This window comes from Tachypleus tridentatus, chromosome 13 (assembly GCF_004210375.1).
Source record: "Tachypleus tridentatus isolate NWPU-2018 chromosome 13, ASM421037v1, whole genome shotgun sequence".
NCBI classification, from domain to species: domain Eukaryota; kingdom Metazoa; phylum Arthropoda; class Merostomata; order Xiphosura; family Limulidae; genus Tachypleus; species Tachypleus tridentatus.
Genome location: NC_134837.1, coordinates 49,576,126 through 49,582,796, shown reverse-complemented (window position 1 = coordinate 49,582,796; position 6,671 = coordinate 49,576,126).

Genomic DNA, 6,671 nt, shown 5'->3' with positions numbered 1-6,671 from the left:
TTTAGAATCATGTTACATGGTACAGATGCACTATATTGTCTGTAGTAAACTATAGAACATTTCCAGGTACTGTTATTCCTTTTAATACATACATTCATGCATTAACTGTTTATGGGCTTGATCTGGTTGTTATCATGTAACTCTACCACAAATTTCAGTCTGCTCATTGCACAGGTGACACTGATAAATAATACATGCAGTACATCCATCATGAAGATGCCAATACCAGATTCAAGTTCAGAAATGCTACCTAAATTCTGTGAATCATAAACACAGTCAGAGATCTACCTCTCCACTTATGTTTGCAAATTAGTATTTACCACAAAAAAGGATTAGCATTCACTGTCTGAAACGGTCTTACTGTGTCATAGTGGATCCTGTGTCAAAACTATTGTCAAACTGCACCCAGTCCTGAGAGAACGAGACAGACCACCAAATCTTTGGTGCAAGCTATGTGCTTTGCATCCACAAGTCTGTGGTCAGGTTAATTGTAGGCTGCTTTACTTTTCTGAAGCTGTCGAAGCAGTGTTTACTACTTGCTGTTGATGTTGGTTCTTCTGGACTTTTAAGCAGTCAGTCAAAACTGATAACCTTTCTTACTCTGTTACTAGGTAAAGTATGGGTGCTGCTGGTTCTACAGCTATGTTTAACAATTAGCCTTGTTGACTTTGCTGTTTAGCAAAGTATGGACAATTCATTCACCAGTAACTTAATATACCACAAGCAAAGTACATGCTTTGTTACTCCCATACCTGGTGATGTTAAGGTGAAGCATCAGTGGCAAAGACTGTGGCATAAAAACCATTGATAGACCAGGAAATCATTGTCATTGCATCACAGCATTGAGATGTGTGGGTGGCTGGTTAACTAATGGTGTGACTATGGTTTGACACTGTGGATGTACCTGGGTAGGATGGTCTATTCAAAGTATGGATTCAGTAGTTGTTGCTAGGGGCTTCTTCCCCTTGAATGACTGGTCCAAAGTTACCATTTCATACCAAGTCATGAGGGATGTTGCCTTGACCAGGGTAGGAATATCATTCATGCCCAAATGGTATCCCATAGTCTCACCAGGAAGTCCCTCAAAGTTATTTGTGCATACGTCTTTACAGTCTTCTGAAATATAGCAAGATAAGCTTTACCATACAAACAGCACAGATTCTGCACGTAAGTGTGCAGACTGTTAATGGTACTCCTCTTTAGAGCTTTCAAGTCAGCTCAGCAGATTGCTCAATGTTAGAGTTGATTTGGTTGTGCATTTCAGTCACACCTGCATCTCATCTGAATACTCAAAGGTATCCCAGGTTGGAACAGCTAAGCTGAGGATTGGGTATTAGACTATGTGCTTCTAAATCCAGTTGTTTCAAGTTGTTAATTGCTTGATGTGTTTCAAGAAATGGTCCAGATATTTTTTCACTGTACCTTTGAACATATGAGGTTGAGTTTGTCTGGCTCCTCTTATATGGACTAGTTGTATTGGTTAAAACTTTTCCTTTGTGGCTTATCAGCTGAGAAGCTACCAGTGTCACAAGTACAGGGAAGTAGATGTACTCAGGGATTCTAACACACTGATTGATGGGGGAGTGGGAGCAAATGATAAATTGCTCTTGGCAGTTAACCATAAAGCTCTTAATGGTCTTAGTTTTCTTCAAAATCCATGCTCATCTTAGAAGGATACTTCCTAGCTCAGGGAGGCTTGTGAATTCTCCATGGTTCCTGTTCTTTTCCTATTCTTGTCCACTGTCTCACCTTCTGGGAAAACAGCTGTGATTGGCAGAGTTCATCCACCACCATGTTCATTTGTTCTTCACTTGTGTTGACAAGAGATGGGGCAGTTACTCTGATTAGACACACCTTGGGAGTTTGTAAAGACCACCCCTTATAGCTCAGACTCATCTTGCTCCATTCAACCCCTGCAATCCTCACCCATCCGTTTATACCTTCTGCTGAAATTAATTCTCAGGACAATGCCCAATCTGTTATTCTAGGTACATCAGATGTTGGATAATCTTCCCGTATCTGTGGTTGTAGAGAAGTTTATGTCAGGGATGTTTGAAAAATTGGCTTCTTCTAAACTCAACACTTCTCTGTTGCAACCATCTTTCTTCAGTGTGAAACTGTAAGTACTTCTACTTTCAGGAAATGCTATTCTTTAATTAAGAATCATTTTTACAAATTTGTTAACTCAGTAGATTAAGTAAGGACAGTACTTACTTTAGTAAAAACAGAAAACTCTTTGGTTTTCTGGTTAAACTGATTTTATGAGTTTCAGGTAAAACTGCTTTGCAAAAGAAAGCTCGAAATGATAAATTGTGCAATAAGTCTGAGTTTCACTACTAACCAAGTTCAAGCTAAGAAGTAAACACATTGGAAATTATATGTTACATAAAATAGAACCAATCTTTATTTTGAAAGATAATAACAGTGGCACCAGGACAAGCTCTAACATAAAAAGTAACTAATAAAAACATGAATTAAATAAAACTGGATTTTAAAAATATTATTGGAAAGAATGTACCGTTTTTATATCCAGTTAAGTCTAACTTGTTATATTTTCCTTGGTTACAGAATAGTTTGCAATCACAGAACTCCTAGCTTACTGTAAAGTGTAGTAACTAACGCAAAATATTGTTGAGTCAGCTGCTTTGGATCATGTGGTAAAAATAATACAAAGTACTAGTAATTTCGATGACGTCAAGCAAGCATCTAAATTAAAACATCAAACACAGAATACAATATTATCCTTACCTTATGTCTTCGTACACAATATCATTCCCGTAGCTTTAAAACTTAACATAATAATATAGAAAAAAATTCGCGAACGAAAATGTCATCAAAAGGGACTATATAAAGGTTTGTGGCTTTTTTCTAAGGTTTGTAAAAATGTATTCTTAAAATTGCTAGTGTAGATATTAAAACTTTAAAATACAGAACAACGTTTCGACCTTTTTAGGTCAACTTCAGTTTCATCTTTGTTAACCTGAAGATGATCTGAGAAGGTCTAAACGTTGTTATGTACTGTATTCTAATTAAAGTTTTAATAATCATACCAGCTGTCTTGAGAATACATTTTTACTTCAAGTGGGTTTCTCGTAATTACGAATAAGTTTTGTAAACTTCGCATTAAAAATATTTATTTTTTAACTACAAGAACATGAATAGCACAAGTTCGACAAGAACCTTTTCCACCTATTCATTATTAGTCACGACTGGTTGGAAACTGTGGCATTATAAAAGTGTCTCAACACAGAATTTTTGGCCTTGGAGAAATGCTCACCAGCCCTAATGGGGCTAAATGATGTTCTTCCCTCTAGATGTATTTCTTTCAAGCACCTAACCTGAGATGCTGTGTAGACTTTAATAATTTTAAGCTAGACTTAATTAACAGGAAACGTTGAGTTACTCTTTTCAACTTGTACTTCACTTAACTGGTTATTCTCGTTTAATATAAGAAAGAACGTAACCTCTAAATATAACCTGCACTACCAGTGAATAACATTGTATCTCAGAACGGATGGTATGGGTATTAACACTTTTATTGATCAGGAGAGAACAACGTTTCGACCTTCCTAAGTCATCTTCAGGTTAAGAAAGAGAGAGTTTGAATGTGACCGTTTGACGGACACATGTCTTAGGACCGAGAGTATAAAAAGGTACGGGATTTTAGGGGGCGTTACAGGTGGATGTTAGGTTATTAATTAGTACAGTATAAAGATGTTCCTTTATATTGGTTTTAGTTGCTGTATAAGTGGGGCTTCTTTGATTTTGCGTTTGTATATATTTGTTTCACTACTTAATATCTGGGTGTTTTCTATGGTTATGTTGTCTTAAATATAGAAGTCATGACAGTTGTTACTTTGTATTTTATAAATTATGTTGGTTTTGTGTTTGTCAGTGTAGTTTTATATAGTATAGACTTCAGTTTTGTACCTGGTTTTTGAATAAACTTGGTGTTTACTGAAATGTTGTGTTTTGTTACAAGTTTTTTCCAAATGTTGGTTATTTTTTCGCTAATGTTGGGAACATATGGTGTGCAGCAGTATACGGTTTTGTAGTTTGTTGTATCTTGGGATTTATTGTTGTTTGTTTGTTGTTGGTCTAAGTGTGTGCGTATAAATTTTTCCACGGTTTTTTATCTTGAATATAACAATTTTATCTTGATATAACAAATAATATATTGTATACATTAAACAGTATTCAGAAGAGTGTTTTGTTATAAGCTTTTCCAAATTTTTTTTTTTTTTTGATGTTGGGAACGTATGGTATGCAGCAGTATGTATAAGGTCTTCTAGTTTGTTGTATCTTGGGATTTATTGCTTGTCTAGGTGTGTGCATATAAGTTTTTCTCAGTTTTTGAGGAAATTTGATGATGTTGATGAAGTGTTGTTTTATTTTGTTGATTTTATCGGGTGAGCATAGTTTTTGGCTGTGTTTATTTGGTTTCTTAATATGATGAGATTTTGGTGTGTTTTTTTTTGTTTCATGTGATGAGTCCCAAGGAATGTATAATCTAGTATAGGTGATTTTTCTGTGGATTTCTGTTTTGAATTGTGTATCAGTTCTTGTGATTTTGAGGTTAAGAAATGCTATTTGGTTAGTTTTTTCCTGTGCACTTAATGTTGGGGTGTATCGAGTTAATGTGATTGAAAAAACTAAATGTGCGTTCTGTAGGTGTGAATCCTGCAATTGTATCATCAACATACCTGTACCAGTATAGTGGTGGGTGTAAGGCTGAACTTGCTTGGGATTCAATCTGTGTCATAAAAATATTGGCTAGAACTGGTGATATGAGATTCCCCATACTTAGTCCATTTACTTGTATGTAGTTTTGGTTATTGAACATAAAGTTAGTTTTGGTGGTAGTTAATTCTATAAGGGCTACTAATTGGTTGCTGGGGATGTGTATCAATGAATTGGGGTCTTGGATTTAAAGTTCTAAATCTATCTTTCAGGCTTCAGTTGTAAGGACTTCTGTGAAGAGGGAGATTACATCAAAACTGGCTATTAAGACTTTATGATTTAGTTGATTAAGAATATATTTAATGTTAAAAGAGTCCTTGAAAAAGGAGCCGGCTGATGTTACATATTTAGAAAATGCCCACGCTGTATATTTGCCGAGGTTGCAGTTAAATGATTCGTAGGTCGACATTAGGGGTCGCAGTGGGCAATCTGAGTTGCAAGGTTTGTGGGTATCGTATAGTTGTGATATGCGTGAGTCGGTCTTTCGTAGGTAAGAAAGAATAAATGTTTTCTGATATTGTGTTGTTGTTTTATTTTCATTTGTAGTGGAATTTTGTTTAACTGGTTTTCATATGTTTTTGTTGGATCTGTGTTTAGTAGTTTAAACTTGTTTGTATCTGACTAACTCTCTCTTTCTTAACCTGAAGATGACCTAGGAAGGTCGAAACGTTGTTCTCTCCTTATCAATAAAAGTGTTAATACCCATACCAGTCGTTCTGAGATACATAGGCCCGGCATGGCCAAGCGTGTTAAGGCGTGCGACTCGTAATCCGAGGGTCGCGGGTTCGCGCCCGCGTCGCGCCAAACATGCTCGCCCTCCCAGCCGTGGGGGCGTTATAATGTCACGGTCAATCCCACTATTCGTTGGTAAAAGAGTAGCCCAAGAGTTGGCGGTGGGTGGTGATGACTAGCTGCCTTCCCTCTAGTCTTACACTGCTAAATTAGGGACAGCTAGCACAGATAGCACTCGAGTAGCTTTGTGCGAAATTAAAAAAAACACAAAAAAACTGAGATACATTTTTATTTCAAATGGTTTCTCGTCATCAAGAAGTGAATAATACTTTCGTCGTTGGCCTTTCACAATGTGCAGCGTTACATCATAATTACTTACAGGCAGAACAGCTATTATCTCTATGGAAGAACAAAGTCAACGGTTTTCTGTAACATGTGTTTTACAAAAACTGCACAAAAAGTTTTACGTTGAAATTAAAACCAGAAAACACATTGTACGCCCGCAAATCACAACTGAATTAACGAAAACTTGTAAAACTTCTCCAATTCCAAATAATTATTACCAAAGGATGCTGATTACAAAATTCTCATAGTCAACATGTCCAAAACAAGTTTTATTGACCCCGCATGGCCAGGTGGGTTAAGGCGTTCGATTCGTAATCTGAGGGTCGCGGGTTCGAATCCCCGTCGCACCAAACATGCTCGCCCTTTTAACCGTGGGGCGTTATAATGTTCGGCCAATCCCACTATTCGTTGGTAAAAGTTGGCGGTGAGTGGTGATGACTAGCTGCCTTCCCTCTAGTCTTACACTGCAAAATTAGGGACGGCTAGCGCAGATAGCCCTCGTGTAGCTTTGCGCGAAATTAAAAAACAAACAAACAAAGCTAGCGCAGATGGCTCTCAAGTAGCTTTGCGCGAAGTTCCAAAAACAAACAAGTTTTATTCGTGAAAAAACACGAAAATACAGTTATAACAATTTCGTGCATAATCAAAAGTCGTTATGCAGATAACTATATTTTGAACTTGGTAACGGAAAAAAGCGGAAAGCCAAATAAAATATTAATATTTCTATGGATCCAGGGCAATGCCTCACTTTAAAACAAGCTAACTTTTGATGTTGCATTCCTATTCATAAATATACAATTTTGCAAAAATGCGGTGTTAATTTGATAATGCATAAGATGCATAATCTGTTAAAA